The 27277-nt window shown below is 33.2% G+C and overlaps 1 long non-coding RNA gene across 1 annotated transcript in view; it reads right to left on the reverse strand.

The window, feature by feature from the left end:
• The window catches only part of LOC150069416 (uncharacterized), a 146202-nt gene that overhangs the window by 70786 nt on the left and 48139 nt on the right, over positions 1-27277 (reverse strand). The window contains exon 2 of the long non-coding RNA XR_016535468.1: positions 14266-14387. This is a non-coding gene — a long non-coding RNA (uncharacterized LOC150069416). The remainder of the gene's footprint in view (positions 1-14265; positions 14388-27277) is intronic.

Here is a 27277-nt window from a genome sequence, read left to right on the forward strand (position 1 = left end):
TAATATTAATCAAATATAAATTTCAAATGTAAATATCTGCACATGACCTTACATGCTACAACCAAGGTGGATATCTAGCAGATATTGGCATCAGTATTGGAAAGTAAAACATTCAATGGTAAACTACATAACTAAATTAGTAAAGCAAATATCAAGCCAAAGAAAGGTTGATTTTCATAAAGATGGTTTATAAATTCTAAAGAAGAAAAAGTGTCCAAAGGGAAATATCACAACAATACATAAATTCGAGTGTAAGTTTCATTAAGCATAGTTTAAATAACCAAACTCATCAATAAATCTTAAGGAAATAAGGCTCATCAATACAATGAAAACTTCTCTTTTACATAGGTCCTGGAAATATGTCTTTGAAGGAATATTGTAGCAAGGATATCTTACTTGTTTTGTAAAAGGTATTTGGTATTTTTTGTTATTATTTTTCCCCTATAAAATTTTTCTAGAGATGGTTGGGGATTTAGCTCACTGGAAGAGCACTTTCCTGGCAAGTACAAAACCCTCAGCTCTAAAACAACAGTTAAAAACATGTTTGAGAGTAAAATTTTAGAATAATTATGAGGACTTCAACATCAGCCATACATTTTACAAATACAAGGACTGTTTATTTGCCTTAATTTATCTTTTTTATTCTATCCACCAAATATCACAAAGCACATTTTCAACCTAGATGATAATTTAGCTTTCTAAATTGTCAGCTGTACTGGTAATTCTACTGTTCATTTCTCCACCACCTGGCCACTACAACTATTTAGATATTTGTTATTGAAGAAAATCGAGGGGGGAAGTAAGCGTTCTTTTTATGAGATGGTCATTTTTTCTTTCTAAAGCTGTTTATATGTCACAGTCAAATGCAAAAGTGATGTCAGGTTTCATTTCAAATCCAAGCAGATATCAATATTTTTCTTAACTTTCTGGAAAACCTAATACTGATATTATTCCCATTTTTGTCTTTATTCTAAAGTTCTGACTATATTGGTCCTCATGAGTTGAAGATGTCTTGGACTATCTCATGTGTGCATTAATATAGTCATTACTCTTTCATTCTTGAAAATTTATCAGTTCTTGGCTTCTAAACCAGACATTTTGCAACATCTATGCATGTAAGATACTTTGATAATAATGTCAGTTTGGTGATTTGAGAGTGGTGGTTCATGCCTGTAATCCTAGCTGCTCAGGAGGCTGATATATGAGGTTCAAAGTTCAAAGCCAGCAGGGGCACAAAAGGACCTGAGACTCTTATCTCCAAGTGGGGTTTGTCTCAAGGGGTAGGGCAATTGCCTTGAGCTGTAGAGCTCAGGGACAATGGCCAGGCCTAGTTCAAGCCTCATGACCGACAAACAAATTTTTTTAAACAATAATGTCAGCTTGGATTTAGTTATCATTTTCTAATATGATGGAATGGAAAATGCACAGAAGTGAAGTTTAGCTTTACCCTCTATTTCCATTGTGTCACACTTTGACAAAGTGAGAGAGAAGCATTGCTTGTGATCTTAATGCTTTGTAAAGATTTTAATGGGTTGGGCATTTTTCAAAAGCCTCTAAAAAAGTTCTGAGGGAAAGAGTATGATCTGAGTTGACAAACTCAGATTGAAATTCTGATGCATTGCTGATGAGAATGTAAAATGGTATACCTTTGAAAAAGTGATTGACAGCACTTCACTTATCCTATCTCCAAGCAGCTGAACCCCAAGCACTTACTCAACAGAAATAGGAAGAGAAAATATGTTTATAAAAAGGCTTGAAAAAGAATGATCACAGCAACCTTATATGTAATATCCTAAACCTGGAAATACCCAAATATCTACTAAGAGATATTAGGTAAATAATTGTGATACATGCAAAACATAGTTCCTACTTTGCAAAGAAAGGAATGAATGGCAGATATAGAAAATAGAATAAATCAATTTCAAAAACACTAGAGGGGGATATATCAGACAGAAGAGTAGAACGAATATGATTTTTAACATATGAAATTCAAGAACAAGCCGACCTATGATTTGAATCTGGAGAGTGATTATATCCACAGAAAGAATTGATCTGAAACACAAACACAGTTTTGGGATGGAACAAATATTTTCTATGTAGTTTTAGATTGTTATTTTAGTGCATAGTAAGAAAAGTCTCCTTCAACAATCCACTAAGATTTGCTTTGGAGAGAGGAAGGGAAAGTAACAGAGGGTGTAAGTCAGATCAAAGGACATTGTTTCTTTTCTTTTTTAATAGTACTTTAGTATTTCAGAATAATGTATAGAGGAGTTAGTTACATTTTTCAGGTAATCGGTACATTACTTCTTAAACCTTGGTACCCTTTATAATGTTTTTGTCCCCCTTTTCCTCCTGCTACCCCCTCCCAATCATCTTGTTTTCCCCCTTCGCTTCCCTATTTCAAATAAATAAGTAAATGTATATCCAGTATGCAAGACAGCAGAGTCAGCTACAGTAACCACATGCAATTAACCAGAAGTGGAAAGAAAAAAAGAAATAATTTCACATAGTATATTATGAACAACAATCACAAACAAACCTCTTGCAATAATTAGTACACATCTAAGAGTCTCCTAGCAGAGGATCACAATAACTCAAAACCTATATACACATGGTCATACAGGATGAAACTAAACAAAATGAACTCTAGATGATGGAAACAAGAGGTTTAACATTAATTCTGATTTTAAGGGCTTGCACACTGTCTCTGAACCTCACTGTGCTCAAGGCTAGCACTCTACCACTTGAGCTACAACCCACTTCCAGATCATCAAGGTACATGGTGTGCACATAAGTATATGTTAATATAAAATCCTCCATGACAACTACTTGGTGTTAATAAAACTGTGGAATGAAGGCCAGGAATTTTGTCTAGAGGAAGAGTGCTTGCCCAGCGTGCACGAAGACTCTAGGTTTAATTCCTCAGTACCACATACATAGAAAAATCCAGAAGTGGTGCTGTGGCTCAAATGGTAGAGCTCTAGCCTTAAGAAAGCCCAAAGGACAGTGCTCAGGCCCTGAGGTCAAGCCCTAGGACTGGCAAATAAATAAATAGGGAAATGTCCATTCTATTGAATGTAAATTATATTATGATAAACACACACATGCAAACATACACACATACTCATAAGGACTGTAATGTAACCAAAGCTAAATCTTATAGTATTAACAGCAAGAGTCCTTTGATTTCAATGGCAAACAATGGCTGGTTTTGGGAGATCAAACTGATTTATTTCTAATCACCTTACTTTTTTTTTTTTTTTGGTGGGTCATGGGCCTTGAACTCGCCCTGCGTGCTGTCCCTGAGCTCTTCAGTTCAAAGCTACCAATCTACCTCTTGAGCCAAGCTCCACTTCTCCTTTTCCAGAGATTAATTGGAAATTAGAGTCTCAGGTTTTTCTGTTCCCAGGCTGGCTTTTAACCTTGATCCTCAGATCTCAGCCTCCTGAATAGCTAGGATTTCAGATATGAGCCACCATGCCCGGCTTTACCTCTTTATTTTTTGTTTAGTTTCTTCAATGCTTATTTGACATTGTTATTTTTGCCATAATTTTTCAATCACAATGAGCAGTCACAACTCCTATACAACTTTGTAAGTGAAAAAGTAATTTTATGTGCCCACATGTACATATACATGAATACATGTCTCTACATATATACATATATGTATACATATAATAATACAACTTGGCTGGTAAGAATTTTAAGAAACAAAGGAAAATAAGGATTATCTTATAAGGGTTGAATTATAAGACTTTCCTTCTGATAGGTAAGAAACATCTCAGAGCACAACAAAAAAATGCAGGTTCATTCATAGCTTATATTGTCAAATATTTGGAAATCTATTCTGCACTAGCTGAGATCAAATGAGACCATGAGCTTCTTTTGCTCAAGGTGAGCACTCTGCCACTTGAGTCACAGCACTACTTCTGGCTTTTTCTGTTTATGTGGTACTGAGGAATTGAATCCAGGACTTTAGGCATGTTAGGCAAGCATTCTACCACTAAGTCACAGTCACAGCTCTCCCCACAAACATATATTATGCCGTAAATCTTTTGTACTTTTCAAGCAGTATAAATTCTAAATAGTTCAGAAATATGCTTAAGCTTACATTAAATATGTAATAAGTATCCATAAATAAAAATATATTTTTCATTAGGATAATTCATATAAGACTAACATTTAGATTTTGGAGATAAACTATTTGTAGAATGATACCATTTCATTTTTCAATAGGAATAACTAACTGTAAAGATCTCTTTATCAAAATTCTTAAAGCAGGGCCATGGGTGTAGTTTAGAGGTAGATTTCCTACCTAGTGTGTTCAAGATGTGATTTCACCTTCAACACCAAAAAAGAAATTCTACAAGTTTATGTCTTTATTATGGGCTGAGTTGTGTTCCCAAATTTGTATGCTAAATTCCTAACTTGCTGTTTTACAGCAAAAAAAAATTTGGTGCTAGGACTTTTATACAAATATTGGCATTAAAATGAAGTAATTGGAATGAACCCTAATCCAACATGACTGATGTTCTTTCGAAAAATGGGAAAATCCAGAGCTAGCTATACATACAAGGAAAACCTAATTTAAGCATGCAGTCAGCCCTCCAATAAACAAAACAGGACAGTCTAGAATTGACTTTCTGCATTTAATTTTTTAAAATTATTTTCAAGTATTTGTATAAAGGTGTTTTAATTCAACATGTCGGTTTATAAGTACAAAGCGTCTTGATCAATGTCATTCCTCTCATCATTCTCCTCCTTCCTTCCCAGAATCACATGCCTCCTCAGATCACTGGTTCCACTTTCACATGTGTACATTGAGCTAACACCAGGACTGCTAACACCTTCATTTCTGTCTTTCGACTTCCAGACTGAGAAACAGTAAGGCTCCATTTTTGTGAAATCATTTTGTGAATCTGTAGTACTTCATTCCAGCAACAACTTCAAATTAACAGACTCATTGCTTAAAAAAATGAAAATAAAAAAATAAACATTTTACTTTTATAGCCAACTTTATGTGAAATCTAAATATTAATTTGTGGTTTATACTTCTATTCACAATAACTCTATCAGTGTTCTATTGTTGCCATAGCAACACCATTGCGGATGTCTTAGGCAACAGGAAATTCTTTTTTTTCACACAGCTGAAGCTGGAAGACCACTATGAAGAATACCAGTCATACTGGGCTAAGTTTTTAACCTATGACCTCCTAGAACTTCGGTTTCCTCTCTGGAAATCCTAGGTTTAAGTACACCTACAAGAGAAGTTAGGATTTAAACAGACAAAATTAAAAGAAAAATATGCAGTCTATACATAACATTATATAAAGCAGGTTCTACTACTAAAAGAAGTAAGCATTAGTAAATATTTCTAAATTACCATTTAGCATAATTTACCTCTTCCTTTGAAAATCGAAGCACTGTTTAAATATGAAAATAAAAAGTAGAGAGATATTTAAACAAGATTATCATCTTTAGAATCTATCGAAAGGGAAATCATATTCTAAAAACCCCAAGAAGTAAATTATCTTTACAGATTGAAATCTTGAACTCAAATCATACCACATTTTATAACTGTGAAAAATTGCTTAAAAATAGTGTAATTGTCTCTCTAGCCTCTCTATTCTCCCCATTAAACTGTTTTCTTACTTCCTCTCCTCCATATTGAGTAATAATAGTCAAACTCTAGCATTCCATTGTAATGGTGCTTCCATTTGGCCACATCCCTGCCAGCATCTGTTATTATTTGTTTTCTATTCCAGCTGGGTGGGGTGAAATCTTAATGTGATTTCCATTTCCAATTCCTTTATGACCAGAGATGTTGAACATGTCTTTATGTATCTATTTGCATATATTTCTTTCTTCCCCCACCCCACCACCTTTCTGGTTTATCCCCTGTGGTCACTGTTTCTGATTTTGAAACCCTTTATTTTGTATAAAAGTTTATCTGATTTGAGGAAGGAAAGGGAAATCACAGAAAGGTGAAACAAAGAGGTGAACAAATGCAACAGAGATTCTCACTGAACGTTAGTGGAAATGAACCTTACAATTTGGGGTAGAGGTGACTCGCGGCATTAGACTGTGAGGGAGGGGGAGGGAGTTTAGCCTAGTGGTAGAGTGCTTGACTAGCATGCACGAAGACCCAGGTTCGATTCCTCCGTACCACATACATAGAAAAAGCTGAAATTGGTGCTGTGGCTCAAGTGGTAGAGCTCTAGCCTTGAGGAAAAAAATCCAAGGACAGTGCTCCGGCCCTGAGTTCAAGCCCAGGACTGGCAAAAAAATGTGAGGGAGGTAACTGTTTGAAAAGAAAGGTTCTCATTACTTTAGGTACATGACTGGAACTCTTCTGTACATCACTTTGCAATAAAAGAAAAAAGAGAAGAAAAAGAAAACACTCCCTTGTGCTCATGCCAAGGGAATAGGCCTCTCCAAGTGAGGGAGACCATGGTTGCTTTCAAAATGCACATCATTAATACTCAGTATGCATTTTTATTAAGTTTTAAAACAGACATTTCCATAGTTGTAAGGATAAGCTTTTTTCTGTTTGTGATTGCACCCTTCATTTCTTCACAGTGTTAAAGAGCTTTCAAAAATTTGGGATTTCATGTGAGAAACACATAATATTCAAGTCAACACAAATCTTTTCTGAAACATAAACAAATATTACCAAATATTAACATTAGAAAACAAAATTAAAAGATATTAGTGTCCAGAAGAATAAAGGAACTAATGCATAATGCATATCAGAAAAGCAAATGAGTTGGAATTTTATGCATAACAAAAACTATTTTAAATGACAGTACTCAGTGCCTGTATAATTCAGTGCCATTCAGCATTGTATTATTGTCCTATTTATTCGCTCTCAAACCCACATTTCCTGATAGTTGCGTCTTTAGCAGAAGCTCTTGCTAAAAATGTTATGACATGGCAAGGTTTATTGGTAACAAGCATTTGCAAACTCACAGTAACTTTACAAGTATGTCATATCTCACTGATAAAATTCTGAACAAAATTGACTATAAGTGCTTTTTAGAAAGGAGATGGCTCCATTGTTATAAAAGTAGTAACATTATTTATTATTGAAAGTAAAAGTATAAAAGATATATGAAGTCATTCAATTTTCTTTAGCATGTATTTAGATTTAGTTCCAGTAATGACTATACTGAGAAATAAACATGAAAAAATTCTGGATTGTGATCACTTGGAAATTTTGTTAAATCAATGATTGATACAATTTAAAAATGTAAAGATCAATCTCGCATTTGCAAAATAATTCTGTGGTTCCATCTAGAAACTCAAGTAAATTGAAAGATTCTAAATGAAAAGAAAGATCAATTACTTAAGAATATTGCCTGTGATAATGGATAACTGTTATCGTATATGTTTCTGCTTCTCTCCATCCTCTCACCTCTGTTCCTTTCTTCTCTTCTTTTGTCTTCTCTTTTTCACATGGTATGTGATGCATATCTTTGCAATTAAAATCATTTCAAATATCATAAAGAAAAATTAAACATCTCTTCCTTTTCTTAATTCGTCCCTTTTGAAGTAAATAGCTGATATTATTCACTCATTTACAATCTTATCCACAGCCAAGAAATTCATGTATGCCTATGTAGAATTGACTTTCTCCAAAAAAATTGTTCTGCAACCATTTTAAATTCTTTAGAAATATATGTCATTTCAATAAACATACAAGTTCTGATGGTAATTTTTTCAAAAATTCATTCAGAAAAATATTTTGAACAATGGAAAAAAATTAAAAATAAATGACTAGAATCATGAAAAAACAATCAAGGAAAAGAGCAATAATCTGGTGAATAACATTCTGACACAGTCAGCTGAAATTTAACTCTGCTAATCCTTAGCCTGAGAGTATTTTAGTATTGCTTTCATAGCAAGTGCTATCTTGCTGGGTAGAAATAAATATGTTGAAGAAATTGATGAATGCAATTTTTTCTTTCATTTACAATAGAAGTTTCTGGGTTAAGAATACAGATAACTCACTGTTCACATTAATACACAGAATCTAGTGGATAATAGCCTGACTAATCAACAATCAAAAAGTGATATTGTTTCATATGCAATCCAATATAGCAATTTTCCCCCTTGAAACAGATGAAAAATCCAAATGCCGCTTTGAAAATCTAGTTCTCATTACAATCCCCAAAAGAAAATAAGAATTAATTTTCTTTTCTGTAATGTGAATCCATACTGCTCAATACTATAAAATCACTCTGTCTGTCTGTTTTCATTATTTTAAATTTAAATAAATGAAGAAGGAAAGGAGGAATTATACTCATAAAACTCAATGCATCTCCTACAGAAATATGAAAGTTGAGGAAAGGGATGAGATTGGAAGATACGAACAGGGTTGTGAAAATGACAAAAGGAATGATGTTGGTCAAATTCATACACTAACTTTGCTGAATGACAACTTTTTGTCCAGCTATTTCAAAGTAAGTTTATTTCTAAAAAGGCAAAAAATAAGAATTTACCCAAATCGTTTAAAAAATAATATTAATGCAGATATTCTAGCCTTGTTCAGCACAGAGACTACAAAAGACAACTACAACAAGCAAATGCTTAGGTTTATGGCATGAGGTTTATTGTAAGATGTGACACATGTAGTACTTCATCAGGTGGCTAATACCTATCCTCCTCACTAGTCATGAAGCTAAGATCCAGAGGAACATAGTTCAAAACTAGCCCAGGCAGAAAAGTCCATGAGACTCCACTTCCAAATTAATCAGCAAAAAACCCAGATGGAGACATAATTCATATGACAAAACACCAGCCAAGCAAGCACAAGTCCCTGAGTTCAAACTCTACTACTGCCCCCCCCTTAAAAAAAAAAAAAGATGGGAACATTTTTATCTTCATTTAAGCAAACAAAATTTAAAACTTCTTCTACATCTCTATCTTCAAAAAATCCAAACACTTGTAAGACCCAGAATCCTTTTTTCTTTTAGAATTGCAATTAGACATAGACATTGACAAGTTTATGTGTAAATTTTATGATTTTTTGTCTTCTTATTTTCTTTTAAGTTGCCTTAATTGTTTAAATTTTTCTAGTTACCATACTTCAGAAATGTGTGTGTTAACTCTCAGCTATGTGTCTAAGCAATTTATCAACATGCATAATTTCTGATTTCAAATGATCCAAGAGCTACTTTCTTCTTTTGTTCCCATTGATCATAAAATAAGAATCATGTTTCTGCCAATGAACCTGAGGTTGAACTAAAATAATCTGCTTCCAAATTTGAGCCCCTTCAGAACCAATACTTTCTGTGGCATATATATCTTTCCACAGAGCTTAACATTAATCCATAGACAGCTGTGACACAACAAATGCTAGAATTTAAGCATATAATTAATGTGAAGACAGAATATATTTAGAGCAACATGCATCTGAAATTTATGTGCCTGAACTTTAAATAATCAGGTGGTTAGAACAAAAAGTAAGGTACATTAAGAGGTGAAAATAACTTTATACCTCATCTCACATTTTCCTCTTCTATAAAGTAGGTACGATTTTAAAAAGTTTAATTTCATAAAACTTTTGTCAGGATGATATAAAGTTGGCATTGTCCAGCCCATAATAAGTACTCAGTGACAGTAAGTTAATAATAGAAGTTAATAGCTCTAACACTTCTCCTGGAAAAGAATTAATTTTTTGAGTCCACATTATTCCTGTTAGGCATGGTGATAACGATTTTTCTTAGGATATCTTTTCTCCATTAAAAAATCTAGCAGTTGGGCTGAGAGGTTGACCTACTGGTAGAGAGCTTGCCTAGTATGTACGAAGACCCGGGTTCTATTCCTTGGTACTACATACATAGAAAAGCCTAAAATGGGGCGGTGGCTCAAGTGGTAGAGGTCTAGCCTTGAGGAAAACCAAGGACAGTGTTCAGGCCCTGAGTTCAGTCCCCAGGATTGGCAAAAAAAATCTAATAGTTGTATCATAGATACAAATTGCAATTGGTGGGAGTTTAAGCTATTTACTAGTGGCATGGGTTAAATAAGGTTAAAAACATTCTACTCTAAAATGAAGTATTTTGAAAACTTAGAGATCTGCAGAAGAGAGCCAGAGGTGGTGGTGTATGCCTGTAATCCAAACCACTTGGGAGAAGAGGATAAAATGATTGCTGTCTGAGGATGGTTAAAAGTAGAAGACTGTACTTGGAAAAAATTCTATGAAGCAAATACTGTTACCATGTTTTAAGGAATAGAACATTCTACTAAGCATAAAATCTTGAATTCACTTGTTCTGATCAAGTGAAAATATAGGGAAAAAAAAAACCTTAAAAATGACAGAACTTTATAAATGAAAAGGGGGGAGGGGAAAAGAAGTAAAAGTAAGGATTCTATCTCTAAAGAAACAGAAGAATATGAATAGACCTTATTATTACATCATACTCCACAGCTATCTGCTTCTTCATCAAAATGAGCATGAAAGAGTGCATATAGCCATGCTTCCTTAGGTTTTAATTTCCAAAACAGCACAACCATGTTCACTGTAGCATTTTTCCATAGCCAAATTAGGGAATCAACCCAGATGGCTCTCAGTGGACAAGTGGATCAAGAAAAGGTGGTAGAAAAGGTGGTATATATACACAATGGAATTCTACTAATCCATCAGAAAGAATGATACTGTCCCATTCTTAGGGAAATAAAAAGACTTGGAAAAAGTTGTATTAAGCAAAGGAAGCTAGAGGCAAAGAAATATAGTTTGCACAGCTTCCTTCATTTATTTAGCTAGATTGTGCCTATAAATCTGCAAGACACCAAATCACACACACACACACACACACACACACACACACACACACACACACAGAGACATGATAAATTATATAGAACTCTAGACTGAAGAAACTATGCATTGGTGTGGTTGACAAAGGCTTAGTAGCCTATGTACATATGCTCATATGAAAAAATATTTTATGAAAGAAATCCAAGAAAAGCCTGGAATTTGGCCTAGTGGTACCGTGCTTGACTAGCATGCACGAAGACTTGGGTTAGATTCTTCTGTACCACATACACAGAAAAAGCCAGAAATGATGCTATGCAAAAACAAGATGTTTTTTTTTCTTTAGTTGCTATTGTTGATGTTTTTGTTTTCATTTCCTTTGGTCTTGTTTGTTAATTTGCATTTGGAAGGTAAGGGAGGATGAAAAAGTTGGAACAAAGGGTGAACAAAAGCCACAGCGATACTCACTAGGCACTACGTGGAAAATGAACTGTACATCTATGGGTGGGGATGGGAGAGAAAAACTAGGAGCAAGAAAGAGAAGGGGTTCAAAAAGAATTGTACTCATTACTCATTAGCTTATTCATGTAACTGTATGTGTCACCCCTACGTAATACCTCTATAATAATACAAGTAAAATCTTAAAAAAAGAACATTTAGAGATAGGCCATTTAAGTTATACAATTAGGATTACAAATAAAAATGAACAGTAGCTGCTAAATGTAGCCTAACATCTTTTAAAAGGTAATATTAGCATTCTACATTATTTTTTATAATTTCATTTTTGAGCTGGATGTAGCTCAATGGCAATGCACTTGTCTAGCAAGTACAATGTCCTGGGTTAGAGCCCATATACCAAAATGAAAACAAACAAAAAAGATTTCACTTTAAGGTAAATAACCCTCTTCATTATGGAAAATAAATAAAACATAAAATGTATAGCAAATAAATATGTATGTTTTTCTCTTGGTAACCTTTTATTATAGGATCCCAGTCATGATATATATTGTGAGAGAAAAGAAATCTTTCTTCCCTCACAGAATTCAAACCCGATCTTTTTTTTTCATATGTATAAATATTTCTTTACATCATGTTTTTTTTCTTTTTTATTGTAATTAATAGAAGGGTTACATTATATTCACCAGATAGAAGGTGCATTACTTCACAAACATTGATACCCTTTCTCATGACATGGTCCCCATTTACCTCTCCCCTTCCCCCCGCTCATCTTGATTTTCCCCCTTCCCTACCCAATTTCAAATAACCAATTAAGCACATATAAAATATATCAGATAACAAGGTGAAATATTGTAACAATATGAGATAATCAAGGAACCGCAAAAGAGATGAGGGATAACATAGTACATTAAGGACAACAATCACTCATTATATGGCTTTTGTTTCCTTATCCTGGAGGTTCTTACATTTAGTGTCATACTATATGGCCTTATGTCTCTAGATTTTGTTCTATTGTAAATCTCTGCTAGGAGAGCCCAAGGTTCCTACTGATTATGACAAATGAGGGAGACTAAATCTTTTTTGAAAAACTTTTTAATTCATTGTTGAGATGATGTAGGGCTACTTGTGAGGTCAGAATATTTACTTTTTTTTTCTTGTAATCATCATCAGAATACTCTTCCATTTGGGAGGACAAAGGACATAGTTTACAGCACATGTGTCTGAAAGGTTCATTATCAGACAAAGTTTATTTGGAGAAGGGGAAACAGACACTTAAATTTTAGAATACTAGTCTAAATTGCAAATGATATGCACTTACATACATGACAGTAAGCACCTAACACATACTAGCCATTAGTAAGATTTTCTGATAAAGAACAGATTGAAATATAATTGCTTATTATGAAATTCTGCAAGCAATGGGAAATGCCTGCAACCTGCTGTGGTTAGGTGTCCTGCATAGCTATTTTGTATTTTCATTCCTTTCCCACTATTACTTTCATAATGATAAAACTTGCACCTCAATGCACAGATGACAAGTTCTCCCATCAAATACTAGTAAGGTGCAGAAAAGATTTCATTTTATGGAAATGCTAAATGAAACAGCCAAACCTTTCTAGTGGAGGACAATAGGCAACACTGAATGAGGCCTCTAATCTAGTATGTTGTAGCTGTTTATGAAAAATCACTTGCACCAAGTTTAATTTTAAGGCTTTTAAAATGCAAAGACCCCCTAATGAGAAGGCTGTTTTCCTTCAGTTTTCAATATTGTTGTTTATTTAAAGTAGCTCCTAGGATTTTGTATTTCTTTTTCAAGTTCTTAACAGGTTAGAAACTTATTGTGGATTAATGAAAATAAAATATGACATTTTTCAATCTCATTTTCACACTTACAGTTAGCACCTTTTCCACATGAATTTTTAATAGTGCAATAACAAAAAGAAAATGAAAATGGCATATTAAATTTTCTTAAAAAATAAGTCCATGTTTAACATTAAATTTCTTTACCTAAAGTTAGAAAAAATAATTTATGATATTCATTGAATCAGGACATTCCAGATCATAAAAGTATGTTGTTTTAGAGATTGTCGTAATGCCTTTTTATTATTATGTTGCTAGTAATCTCAGTGGCCCAACACATGCAGATTTGAATTCACATAATATCCTCTAAATTCCAAAAGGAATGAGGCCCTCCTTCTGGACATTTACCCACCCCATGTACATGCTGCATCACCCAATCAGTATGAAGCCACTTCTACATTATCATCTTTCTGGAGGGACTGACAGTTCCAAAAGTGCTTTCAGACTTTTGTTTAGGCTGAGATTTACTCATGGATCAAAAATACTTCACGGGTCATCACTAGTTTCTTACAGAATTACAGCTTTACTCAAGATTTATATAATCATATAAATCATATGTATGTTTTGTGAAGTAGATTAATGTCTACATATACACTTTTTCCTTTTATTTTAATATATGTGTGGGGGTGGTGAATATGTGTGTCTCTGCATTTTTGAAAAATGATAAAAAGAGATATCATCATTTTTATCTATTATAGTCGGGAATGAATAGAAGTACTGCAAGTTGAACTTAAATTTCTAATATATTTTGAGTATTTATTTGTATAATTTCCAAATTTTGACATAGCACATTTGTATTAAAATTCTAGAATTCAAAGTTCATCACTTATATTTCCTTATTCTATTGACTACCATATTGCGATATGATTTACAAGAAATATAACATATTTAAGGACTATATTGTTAGAATTTCTGTATTTTTACATTATAAAATGATTTTGGCAGTGACAAAATATTTACTCTCAGCAAATTTCTGAACAAAATATCTACATATTAAGTACAATAATCGGACTCCTTATAAGGTTTCAAGAACTCATTTGTTTTATAGCTAAAAGTTTATACCATTTAATCAAGGGTGCTTTTTTGCATTTTTCCCTTTTCCATTTCTAATAATCACCCTTCATTCTATTTCCATTGACTCGACATTTTTTATTTCAACACATAATTTAAAACACAGACTGTTTACATACCTATCTTCTTTCACTTCAAAATACAGTCCTGTAGTTTAATTCATTTGTTGCAAAAGAGAGATTCACTTCTTTTAGAGTGAATGGTCCACAAATATTTTAAAGTCTCCATCATCATTAATAATCTGAGAAATGCAAATAAAAATATGATAAGTTATTACTTCACACCTCTTAAGGTAATCATTCTAAAAAAGGAAGGGACAATGTGTTCCTGCAAACATATGGATAAAAGAAACTCTTTGACAGTATTGAAGTTAGTATTGTCATTGTGAAATCCATGTAGTAATTCTCAAAATTTGAGAACAGAACTCAGAAATCTAACTTTTGGCTCTAAATGCAAATAATATAAATTACTGTCTCAAAGATGATACATATACTTTCATGTTCACTGAACATTGTTGACAATAACTAAAGAATGGACTCAATCTAACTGTCTAATAATAAGAAAGTAGACAAGGAAATTGTCTCATATTTCTCATTAAGTCTGGCAACCACAAAATTTTCTAGAAAACAATTGAAACAGAACTCAATTATTCCATTTGTAAGCCTCTATTCTACATAAGTAATACTAAAAATGTGGTCACAGATGTGTGTTTACAAAGGCGTTGCAACTTATGCACTGAATATTTATTGCACACATTTTCTAGGCACTGGGAATAAGGCTGAGAAGAATACAATATTTATTTGTACTGAATTTGTCTTATCACAAAAGGCAAAAGAATCGAATGATAAAACATAACAAATAAATGAATAAATGGAAGCATCAGTTTCATAATGAACATTAAACCAGATGTTGTGGTAAAGAGACTGAGGAGCTAGTTCTCAAAGAGTTAAGGAAAGCATTAGTGGTCCAATGGTAGATAGCCCATGAATAAATAATAAGAACTTGCATGGAAGAGGCCAAGATGTGCCAAATGCAAGAAACAGATGTAGAAGTTATGAGACTTAGTAATTGAGGCAATGTCAAGTAAAAGAAAAGTAACAGTTATATAAAATAAAATCAATAAAGTGAGCAGGGGCTGACCAATACAGGATTCCAAAGAACAGTTAATAAGTTTATACTTGGAAATAAAAACAACAGGAATCAGATAGGGACAGGGGAGGGAAAGGAAATAGGTGAATGGAAATAGATACTTTTTATTCCTCTCAGTAGTGGGGCTTGAATTCAGGTCCTGGGCACTGTCCCTGAGCTCTTTTGCTCAGTGGTAGCATTCTACCGTTTTTGAGCCACAATGCTACTGCTGGTTTTCTGGTAGTTAATAGCTAACAAGAGTCTCAGGCTTTCCTGCCTGGGCTGGCTTCACAATCCTCACATCTCAGCCTATTGAGAAGCTAGGATTACAGGCATAATCCACAGGCACAGAGATAGCTGTTTGTAAAAATGAGCTACAGTTCATGGACTACAGGTATTCATATATGTAAACCTGGTGACCACAGAGAGTCATAGGAACAACACAGAGGATTGCATGGATAAGGAGCATAAGTGAGCTAGAAATATGGGAATTTTGGTCAGAGAAAAATTAATGATACCAAAATGGTGTTTTGGTTTAAGTAGATTACAGCTAGGGCTAAAATTACTGAAGTGTACCCTAATGGAGTTTATAAATAGATAGTTCCTTAAGGTAACAGGACTTACAGATATTTCTTAGGCATGCAAGTAGAGATGTAAAGTAGCTATAGGCATGAGTTTGTAGTTCAGGAAATAAATCAGGAGTGAAGATGTACAATAGCAGTGATGACTTTAAAGCAGAGAAAGTGGATGAGATTTTCTGTGAAAGACAATATACAATATAATTTCTCCAAACTCTTTGATCTAGGAGGGAATTCAATATGAGGAGACTGAGGAGGAGCAGACAATGAGTAAGGAGAAAACTCAATATTGGCTTATAAAAAATTTTAAAAAAACGTAGAATAATATTGGTTTTCAAAATGCTGGATTCCCTATGGATTGGTCAAACAAAAAGAGGTTTATAGGGAAGGTCACTGCCCAGAGAAAGGACCATCATTTGACTGAAGTCACATCAAGTTCCATGAAGTCAGACACACAAGTTAGATTTGACTTGAAAACTACAGATTTGAAAGTAGGAAGTTACTGATAAGTCTGTTAAGAAGTATCATAGTAAAGGACAAGAAATGTGCCCGTTGGTGAAAGTAGATAGTGCTTTCTTCTTTTTAAAGATGTGAGATAGTTTTAATAAATTTTAATATTAAGGTCCATGTAATTAAAAGATTGGTCTACAAGTAGTGCTAGGAGAAGAGGAATGGAGTATTTAAGAGGAGGAGGTAGCTTGTGGAAGGAGCTTAATTATTGCATGGGAACCATGTTGCTCCTCAAGAGAGGACATTGAAGGGTGTTTTTTCCAAAACCAGGAAGAAAGAGAATTGAGAAAATGACCAACGGGGTCAGCTGTGTACTTGGGATGCCAACTACGTCATTTCCTCATTCACAGAATTCTTCCACTATAGAAGCCTCACACTCATGTCCATAAGCCCCAACCCTGGCTAAAGATGAACTGAAATTCCATCCCCCTGTGGCATCCTGGCATGTCAAAGTTTCCTTTGCTTATCTGTTTCTTTTGTTCAAATGAATTTTCCCTTCATTTTTACTACATTTTATGGCAGTTCTCTTGCCAGATCCCAGGGCTTTTCAAGGGGGCAAAAATTGAGCTAACTTTCTGGGGACATAATAGAGTGAGGGAAGAATTATTAGAGAGAAATGTCAGGAACAATGACCTCAAAAGATGAAGTAAGACAGGAACTGAGGCACAAGTGGAAGACACTGCTCTTTGCTTATAGTAGTGAGGGTGTTCTTAATTGTAGGCAGTGATCAGATGACAATAAGAGTGAGTCAATAGAGTTTGAAAATAAAAAAACAAGTACTTACTACATTAAAATATGAACTCAACTTTAAAACTACAAGCACAAAGAAATTGATCTTTATCATGAAATATAATACATGAACTAGATATGAATCTTTTAATGAGATAGGAGAAAATTCATAATTTAAACAGAAAGATGAAAACTAAATATATAACATTAAGCATGTATGAAATATCTAAGAACAGAAGTATCTGTGCTATGATAACTAATATTTCAACGAAGCTTTTGTTATTGTGAATATTGATTATTTTAGATTTTATGCTTGTATAAAAACAAATAATTTTAAAGAAATTTCACAGCAACTGATTAACATTGATAAGATAGATTGACTATTCCATTTTATAAATCTCTGCCTAAGAGCAGACTACTTTTAGACATTAATTAGTGTACTTTAAAAAAAATTACAATGAAAGACAATTAAATAATTGGGGCATAATCACAGACTTCTATTTCAGTGTCTCCTAAAGGAAGACTATAGGAGAAAATCAAACTTATGTACATTATTTTAAATTCTCTAATGTTTTTTGCAATGTATGTATTTTTACTATAAGAAGAGAAAGGGAGGGGGTAAGAAGTGTAGCCTAATGACAGAGTGCTCAGCTAGCATTCATGAAACCCTGGGTTGGATTCCTCAGTACTACATACACAAAAAAAGCCAGAAGTGGCTCTGTGACTCAGGTGGAAGAGCACTAGCCTTGAGCAAAATGTGTCCAAGGACAGTATTCAGGCACTGAGGTCAAGCCCAGGACTGGCAAAATAAATAAATATATAATAAGTAAATAAAAAAGAAATCAGAGAAGGAAGGGTTTAGAGATATATACAAGCAAGAGCCAGAACGAGGAGATGGTTTACAACTAAATATGGATCCAAGAATTACTTTCATCTCCACAGAGGAAATTACATAGGAGAAGCAGGAAACGGAGTCTGACATTTTTACTTAAAGTTCAGAATTCTTCAGTTACTTTATGCTCAATTATTTGTTCTCATTTCTCTAGTTTTTAATACAGGAAAGTGACATGTTCCATTTTATTACATTTTATTTATTTATTTTGCCAGTCCTGGCTTGAACTCAGGGCCTGAGCACTGTCCTTGGGCTTTCTCAAGGCTAGTGCTTTTCCACTTGAGCCTCAGCATCACTTCCTAATTTTTTCTATGTATGTGTTACCCAGGAATTGAACCCCAGTCTTTGTGCAGGCTAGGCAAGCACTCTACACTAGGCCAAACTCCTGGCCTTTATTACATTTTAAAAAGATAAATTTACTGATATTAAAATATATAGTTTTCAAGTATACTTAAGTTTTGCTTTTTAAGTTGGATGCCAATATCTCTTGCCTGTAATCTTAACAATCCCTGAAAATGGGAAGTGAAGCTGTGGCTCAGAGTGGTGAAGAACTAGTCTTGAACAAAAGGAGCTCAAGGATAGCTTTCATTCCCTAAGGTCAAGTTCCAGGACCTACAATGACAACAACAAAATTGTCAGTTAGTATATGAGTCTCCATTAGGAATTTGTTTCTTTTTTCTTCTATTCAGTAGACTTTGTAGAATATGAGCTGTTTGTGCTTCTGTATTTACAATGCAGAGTAGAATCTCAAATATGTGCCTATTATTATATAAATGTTCATTGTAAATAGATAAAATAAGAAAATGAGAAGGAAGCAAGAAAATATACTTTAAAAACCATTTAGTCTTAAAATGGACTAAGTATTTCTAAAAAAAATGCTTCTTTTTAAGGCTTCTGAATATATCATTATCCAAACAGAACTGGAATTTCATGGATTGTTTGTCCGTGTTTGAGAGATTTGAAAGGCCATCAGATTTTAAGGCTGTTTGTTGATCTGGAACATTTCATCAAAGCAATAGTTTTGAAAATTAAAGGTGTTAAAAATAATCTTCTATGCTGTCCTAAGGGATACATTTCTAATCGATCATACATGCTTGAATGCATTCATAAGTCTTTGTAGTGTTATTAAAACAATAATTCACTTTGTAGAGATATGATAGGCAGCATCATTTATGAAACTAGAAGAAACAGAGCCACCTGTAACATCCTGAATATATCCTATGCAGCAACTGGGACATATTTTAAAGTAATTTACAGTGACAATTTTATGTTGTAGAATTACACAGATGAAAGTAAGAAAATAAGGTTCTGAATTTAAGTAACTTCGTACTATTACTTAAGTATAATAAGTGAAGTTCTGAAACTAAATGCTTTCCTAATAGTTTTCTACTTCTCATGCATCTAAAACAAGTAGTAGAACTAAATGAGAAACAATTGTATTAGACAGTGAGGAGTGGAAAAGGTATTCCATTTCTCATCATTAAGACAAAGTATCTTTCATAAGAAGAATCAGTAAATTGTCTAGAGACTTTAACAGGGATTCTTTTAAAACCATTTCTTAGCTAAGAAATTTGTGTGTACTCTGAATCATTACTTTTATTTTCACTATGGAATTGAAATAAGTATCTTTCCATGTATATAATTATTTGTGTATAATTATTTGTGTTATTCCTGAGTAAAGCCTGCTCCACACAAATCAAGCCTGTCGAAGAGAAAATATGAAGGTCTAGAAATTTTGTATACTAAATAAATAGAAATTAGAAGTTACAATTATATGTACAAAATAAAAAATATGAAAATAATCTATAAGATAATCGTATATTAAACAATGCTTAATAGATTGCCAAATTTTCTTACATAAGATATGACTCTCCAACTAAAAGTGATACTCAGATCTGAGCCTCCTCAGTAGCTAGGTATACAGGCATGAGCCACCTGAAGCTGGCTTAAAAAGTACCTTATTATTGGTGCATGACTTGCCCAACTGAAAACAATGCAATGTACTCACATACTATATCTATTCTTTCAGATTGTTTTTTCTTTAATATAATTTACTACTTATCTTTAAGTAATTGCACAAAGGAGCTGTCACTCAACAAAGCAATTTACAAATGCAATGCATCTTGATCGGTATCACATGTTTCCTTCAGGTTCGTTAACATTTGTTTTATATATGAGGTTACTCCATTGGTGGTTATATACATACTTACATTATTGTTAGATCTCCTTGATGAATTAACTTACTAGTCATGATAGAATAGCCTTCTTTGCCACTTTTTTATAGTTTTTAATTGGAAGTCTATTTGTATGCTAATTACACCTTTACTCTATTTTAGTTTTCTCCTATAAAAAGTAGCTTTTTCCATTTCTTAATATTCTATTTGTATGTTTCCATAGAGGTAAAATTAGCCTTTAGGAGGCAAGGATATAATAATGTTTTATTTGTTTTCTCAGGTCATTTCCTCTGTGTCTTTTCAGTGGAAAATTCAAGTGTTTACCTTCTAGATTACTATTGACAAATCAGGACTTTTTAATGTCATTTAAAAAAGTATTTCAAATAGTTTTCTTCCACTACTTCTTTGTGATTTGAGTTTCTATAGTGCTGCTTTTTTGTGCATGTTCTATAGATGATTGGTGTAGAAAATCAAAGGGTGGAAAGCCTCAGGTAGATAGGAAGAATAAAGCTTAATTTTCTTTGAAAACTGTTGCACAGAGTAGCAAATATGTCTACTAATTGTCCTTTGCATTTCAGTTTTACTGAGAGTACACTATAAGTTGATCCATCAGAAAGAAATTTAAGTATTTCAGTTACTGTGGAGGTTACTAAGCTTGATTTAATCATTCCACATTGTGTTCAAAAGTAAATATTGCTTTGTACCATCACTAACATACAAAGCCATAATTTTTCAACCTATAAATATTGCCTTTTGCTCATTCTATTGCATGAAATCATATGTAGTTCCACTCAGTTTAAAAGTCTTAATAAGCTGAGAGTGACAGAACTACATATGTATGTAATGGCATATTGATAGTTTAAGAGCTGTATTTCACTTAGGATGAATTTATTATTAATAATAATTTATTTGTTTTTGACACAGGGTATCTCTGTGTTAAGTAAACTGGCTTGAAATCAATCCTCTTGTCATTAGGCTTGGGCCTTATATATGAGAAATTTACATTTATATTGATATTTTCCATCTTATTGCATTTCTAAGGAATTTGTCTAGGAATTAGTGACATTTTATTTCCTTAATCATGAGCCTGAAAGAAGAAACATGTCTATCCCTCTTGATTACTTATAAAGCAAAAACACATTACTCAATTAGTCTTCTAAAGAACAGTTTGTGTGATGTACTGGTAGTGTTCTTTTTTAAGTGTTATAGGAGAAAAGAAAAGAATAGCTGATAACTTGGACAATTCTGAGTCTATCTACCATCCTGAGGAGAGGAAATAATGAACACATATTCCATAACAAAATCATCATTTTGTACACACAAAATTTGTTCTGGTTCTGGGGCTTGAACTCAGGGCCTGGGCATCGTCCCTAAGCTTCTTTTGTTCAAGGCGAATCCTCTATTACTTGAGCCACAGCTCTATTTCCAGCTTTTTTAGTAGAGCTAATAGACTCACATACAAACTTTCTTGCTTGGGTTGACTTTGAGCTTCAATCCTTAGATCTCAGCCTTCAGCATACCAAGGATCAAATGCATGAGCCCATCACCAGGGTCCAGTGATCAGTCATTTTTTTATATCACTTTCATACTGAAGCCTACAACTACGGTCTATAGACATTTAGTTCTTGATCAATATCTTTCTAAAATATTGGTTGAATAAAGAGAACTGCTTGCAACAAAATCCCATGACACCTAGCTCTTTCATGCCCATAGTTTTGGGGTCAAAACTATATAATTATGCCATACTGATTTGACAGCAATCAAATAATATCCCTTAGCATCTCTCAGCAGTTGAAATATAATACTGCTGAGCCAGAAATCTCCTTGATATCTGTGTTAAAAAATAATGGGACACTCATTTGTCATAATCAGAAGAAACTTAGGATCTCCTAACAAACAGAGATTCACAATAGAACAAAATCTAGATACATAAGTCCATATAGTATGATGCTAAATTTAAGAACCTCCAGGATATAGAAACAAAAGTCATATAATGAGTGATTGTTGTCCTTAATGTACTAGGTTATCTCTCATCTCTTTTGCTGTCCCTTGGTTATCTCATATTTATACAATATTTCACCTTGTTATCTGATATATTTTATATATGCTTAAGTGGTTATTTGAAATAGGATAGTTAAAGGGGGAAATCAAGATGAGTGGGGGAGAGGGGAGGGAAATAGGGACCATGAGATGAGAAAGGGTATCAATATTTGTGAAGTAATGTACTTCTATCTGGTGAATATAATGTAACCCTCCTATTAATTACAATAAAAATATATGAAAAAAGAAAGAGAAACAAAGGAGAGATTAAGAATATAATTGACTAGAAAATTGATTATTAAAATTATTGACAATTTTTAAAAATAATTGGATGTACATTTAAGAAAAAATATAAGCAAATAATTTAAGGTCTATAAAAATGTTAATATGTATGGGTAGCTGAGGGGAAGAAGTAATCAACAACAGATGAGATCCTACGGAAAGTCTTCTAGGAAAGAGCAATAAAAACTGAGTCCCCCAAAAAGTATTATAGGAAAAAGTTCAATATAGGAAAATATGAAACGTAGGTAGAAGGAAGATAAGAAGAAATGAAGGGAGAAAGGCAGGGAGGGAGATGGGAAAGGAAAGTAAATATTTCAAAGGCAAACAAGATGGTCCAGAAAACAGGTTAGAGTTTGATTCATGCAAGAAAAGGGAAAAGAGTGGTGGGGATATTTCCAGGATTTACCCTGAGGAATATGATTAAATCAGGGAAGAAAGATAAAGACCAACTGCTCCAGGCACAGTGGCTCACACCTATAATCCTAGCTACTCAGGAGGCTGAGATTTGAGGATAAAGGTTCAAAGCCAGCCAGGACCTGAGACTCTTATCTCCCATTAACCTCTGCAAAACGGGAAGTGGAACTTGGGCTCAAGGGTAGGATGGTAGCCTTGAGCTGACAAGCTCAGGAACAGCTCCCAGGTGAAGTTCAAGCCCCATCACACACACACGCACACGCACACACACACACACACACACACGAAAGATAAAGACCAACTGATACTTTAAACCATAATCATAAGCTTGATTGTCAGGATTAAAATGCACTTCTGGAGAAATTCTGAACTTTTCTAAAAGCATTTTTTTTGTAAATGATGGTAAATTACAGAAACACTAGAACATTTAGCATTTCAATTAGTGCCAGAGGATTTCAGAACATTTGCAGTAAGTTTTTATATAAAATCATAGCATGAAATGTCTACCATTGCATGACATTTCCAACTTCCAGTCCTTACTGAAAAATATCTCTGACCCGAACAAATCAACCAAATATATAAGGAAGAAATGTAAAAACCAGTCAGAGAAATTATTTTTTAACCTAGAGAAAATTAATTGGGAAAATAATGAGAAGTATAGCCAAGGAATCTATCAAGAAAATGTTTACCCTAGTCTTTAAATTCTAATAATAGTGAATACTTTCACTATCTATTATGAAAGAAGTATTAACATTAGAGTGAATTATGCCGCATGATTCATGACTTGCATAGCCCATCTAATCAAAAACTTATTTTAAGTATTAGGCTATCATTTTCTTCATGGAAAGTCACTATGGCAACAGGCTTGATTTACTATTAATTGTGATTACCTAAGCTCTGTATATCATCAGAACTTGACCAAAATCTCAGGAACTTTAAAACTGTGCAAAGTTGAAAGGTAAGTAAAATAAATAAATAAAAGTATTTTTTTTCTTTTAGAACTAACCTATTATCAAACGAGGTATGCATCTAGACATAATGTGTATTAATCATCATCATAGATTCCATTTTCAAGGTCAGTTTTGCTTTTTGGTTTTTCTTTTGCACTTTTTTCTTCAGATGAATTTAAAGCCTGAACACTGCCCCTGAATTCCTTTGCTCAAGTCTAGTGCTTTACCACTTTGAGCCATGGTACTACTTCCAGTTTTCTGGTACTTAATTGGAGATAAGTATCTCACAAGCTTTCCAACCTGGGCTGACTTTGAGTCTTCATCCTGAGATCTCAGCCTTCTAAGTAGGTAGGATAATAGGCATAAGCCAACAGCTCCAGCACCAGTGGGGTTTCTGTTTCTTTGGGGTTTTTTTTTTTTCTTGAAAATATAAAACCTTTAAATACCTAATGGCAAAAATATTTGAGTGACAGAATTTAAAAGCAAAATTGTAAATTAATATGAGTGTGTGTCATATTCATGGCATCAGTATCATGTACTTCAGAAAATATGGAGATGTAAAAGCAATTGATTCTTTAATGACAAATTTCCAAACATTTGAATAAGAAAGGACAAACAAAATAAATCACAACCTAACATCAAGACAGGCATTTGATATCTTGCTTTATGTAGATCTAACTTTCATGTGTTTTAACACTCTAAGGGCTTCATGGATATAAAAATAGGAAACACATGCAAATCTTTCAGATTCAAAAGTCAGTCAACCAAGGCATCCAGGTTCCAGTGACTCACAATCTTATTATTTCTCCAAACACAATTTTCTTTCATACTGTAAAGTCTTGCTACAGTTAAAGTTATAACAAGTCTCCAGATGAAACACAATATAATAGACTCACAAAAGAAGATTAAAAAAAAAGGTACATACTAATTGAATCTTATTGCAAATTTCTCACATCAGTATACTAAGTACAGACAACTTAAGGTGCACTTTATCTGTTGCATTATGCAAAGTTATTCCATATAATGTATCATAAAATAAATATTTCACTGAGTATGGTGGCAAATGTTTATAACCCTAGCTCTTTAGATGGTAAAATGAAAGGTTCATGAGTTTAAGGTCAGAAAGGACTGCATAATTCCTAGTCTACACAGGATACCCTGTTTGAAAACATAAAACAACTCTTTTTTTCTATGACAAGTTTCGGCAATGGAGTTGGTAAAATTCCTGGTAAACTGGTCAGTGACATGGCTCTGAAATTAATCCTACCATAAATAGAAAACTAAACATTTACAATACATTGACAAAGAAGTCTCATTAGTATTATAGCTTGATGTTGATAGTTATTTCTTTGCCAATGATTTTTATTTTGATGGTAATAAGCTTGAACTCAGGACCCTCTGGTTGCTAGGCAGACACACTCCCATTTGAGCCTCACCTTTCAGACCTTTTGGAACTGATATTAATTTCAGAATAATTGACTCCAGTAATAGGATTTTTTTATTTTCTTTATTATTCCTGAGAATAGGCACTTTAATTTTCTAATACCACTATAAATCACCTCTAATACCTTCTTAGATAGATTCCTAGAAATGATTATATCCTATAAGGTGTGTCCTGTAGTTTCTGCATTAAAATATGATATAAATCTTATCTTTGGATATGAATACCTTTCATTCTATATATCTTTAATATAATCTCATAACTATAATCTCATATTCCTTATCTATGCTTTTTCCTAATATCACCTTCATATATTATCTCTCAGTGGTTTTACCTCTCATAAACATTTTAGGATGTTAACAATATTAGTCAATAATCTGTAAAATAGTTGAATGGCCACTATTTAGAATGTGTACTACCGTCTGCTCATTATAGAGTTTTAGTAACTTACCCTAGACTATGAAGTGATGGTGACATAGTGGGAAGTGGAAACCCAACGTATGTAAACTTTAACAGGGAATTCTACTGTGTGACAAAGATTATTAAACAATGATATGACAAAATTTATAAATGAAGTGTAATTACTCTTTTCTATAAAACAAGAAATTACTAGTTGCAGGGAGATATAAATTTTATACAATTATAAAATTTAGAGACTCTAACAAATTAACTCCTTTGAAGATGCTACTATATAAAATCATGAGTTCATAGGTTAAAATAGTATTATTTAATTATAATTTCAATGTACTTGTGACTACTGCTCCACAAATTAAGATGCTTGTTAGCATTGAAGAGTTTCTAGATAAAATTGTTTGAGCTTCCATTTTCATAATACTATTTGTGTGAGCTATTGTACAATCCATGTACAATGTAATCTACCCTTCAACAAATCTAATGAACTCAACAGTCATCCTTTTGGTAATGGCTTCTGTATTCTTTTCTTAACTGAGACATTTTGGATTCAGCAGAAAAATGCATAAAATATTATTGCAATAATGGTGATGACAGAAAGTGCAAAATAGCTAACCACCAGTCTTCTTAATATATCTTAATTATGAATCTTATCATCAAGCTGGAAGACAATGATTAGACAGACATGAATATCTAATTAACATCTAGATGTTCTAGTCTATCAGGAAAAAATACTGATTGGCAATGAAAGCTTAGTGTGCGAAGAAAAAGGGAAAGCCAAATGCACATTTAGACCCAAATAGGAACACTTGCGACGTCTTCCTAAATCTGAAAGCATATTAACATGATTTCTACTCACTAGAAAAATATTCTGAGGTTATTTTGACTTGATATAATTTATATTTGATATCAAATAAATGTTAGATAATATTGAACATAGTATTGCATCTATATAATATATATTCTGAGGTTGTTTTGACTTGATATGTTATATTTGACATTAAATAAATGTTAAATAATATTGAACATAGTATTGCATCCATATAATATATATGAATCATACATTTGAGTGCATATGTGTATATAGAAGCTCATATATATATGTACATATTTACATATATGTGTACATTTATGGATATATAAGTTATATGTGTGTATGTGTATGTATATATTTACATATATATAATGCTGGTCTTGGTCTTGATCTCCAGGTCTGGGTACTGTCATTGTACTTTTGTCTTCAAGGCTAGTACTCTACTCCTGTATGGGCTGGCTTCGAACTCCATTCCTCAGATCTCAGTCTCTTGAGCAGGTAGGATTATAGGCATGAGCCACCAGTGGCTGGTTATTATCTTATATTTTATGTTTCCTCTTTTGCACTGGTCTATTTCATAAAGACTTTTCAACTGGAAGACTAAAATAAAATTTATCATGTTCATTTACATTGAAATTCACCTCTATAAAAATCTACTGATTAAATACCTAAGGTATATTTCTTGCTGATATCTTATTAAAGATTCAGGACAATAGGACATGAATAGCATACTTATACCCTTTCAATAATGTAATATCTAAAACAGTC

This window comes from Megascapheus bottae, chromosome 1 (genome assembly GCF_031878675.1).
Source record: "Megascapheus bottae isolate mThoBot1 chromosome 1, mThoBot2.hap1, whole genome shotgun sequence".
NCBI classification, from domain to species: Eukaryota; Metazoa; Chordata; class Mammalia; order Rodentia; family Geomyidae; genus Megascapheus; species Megascapheus bottae.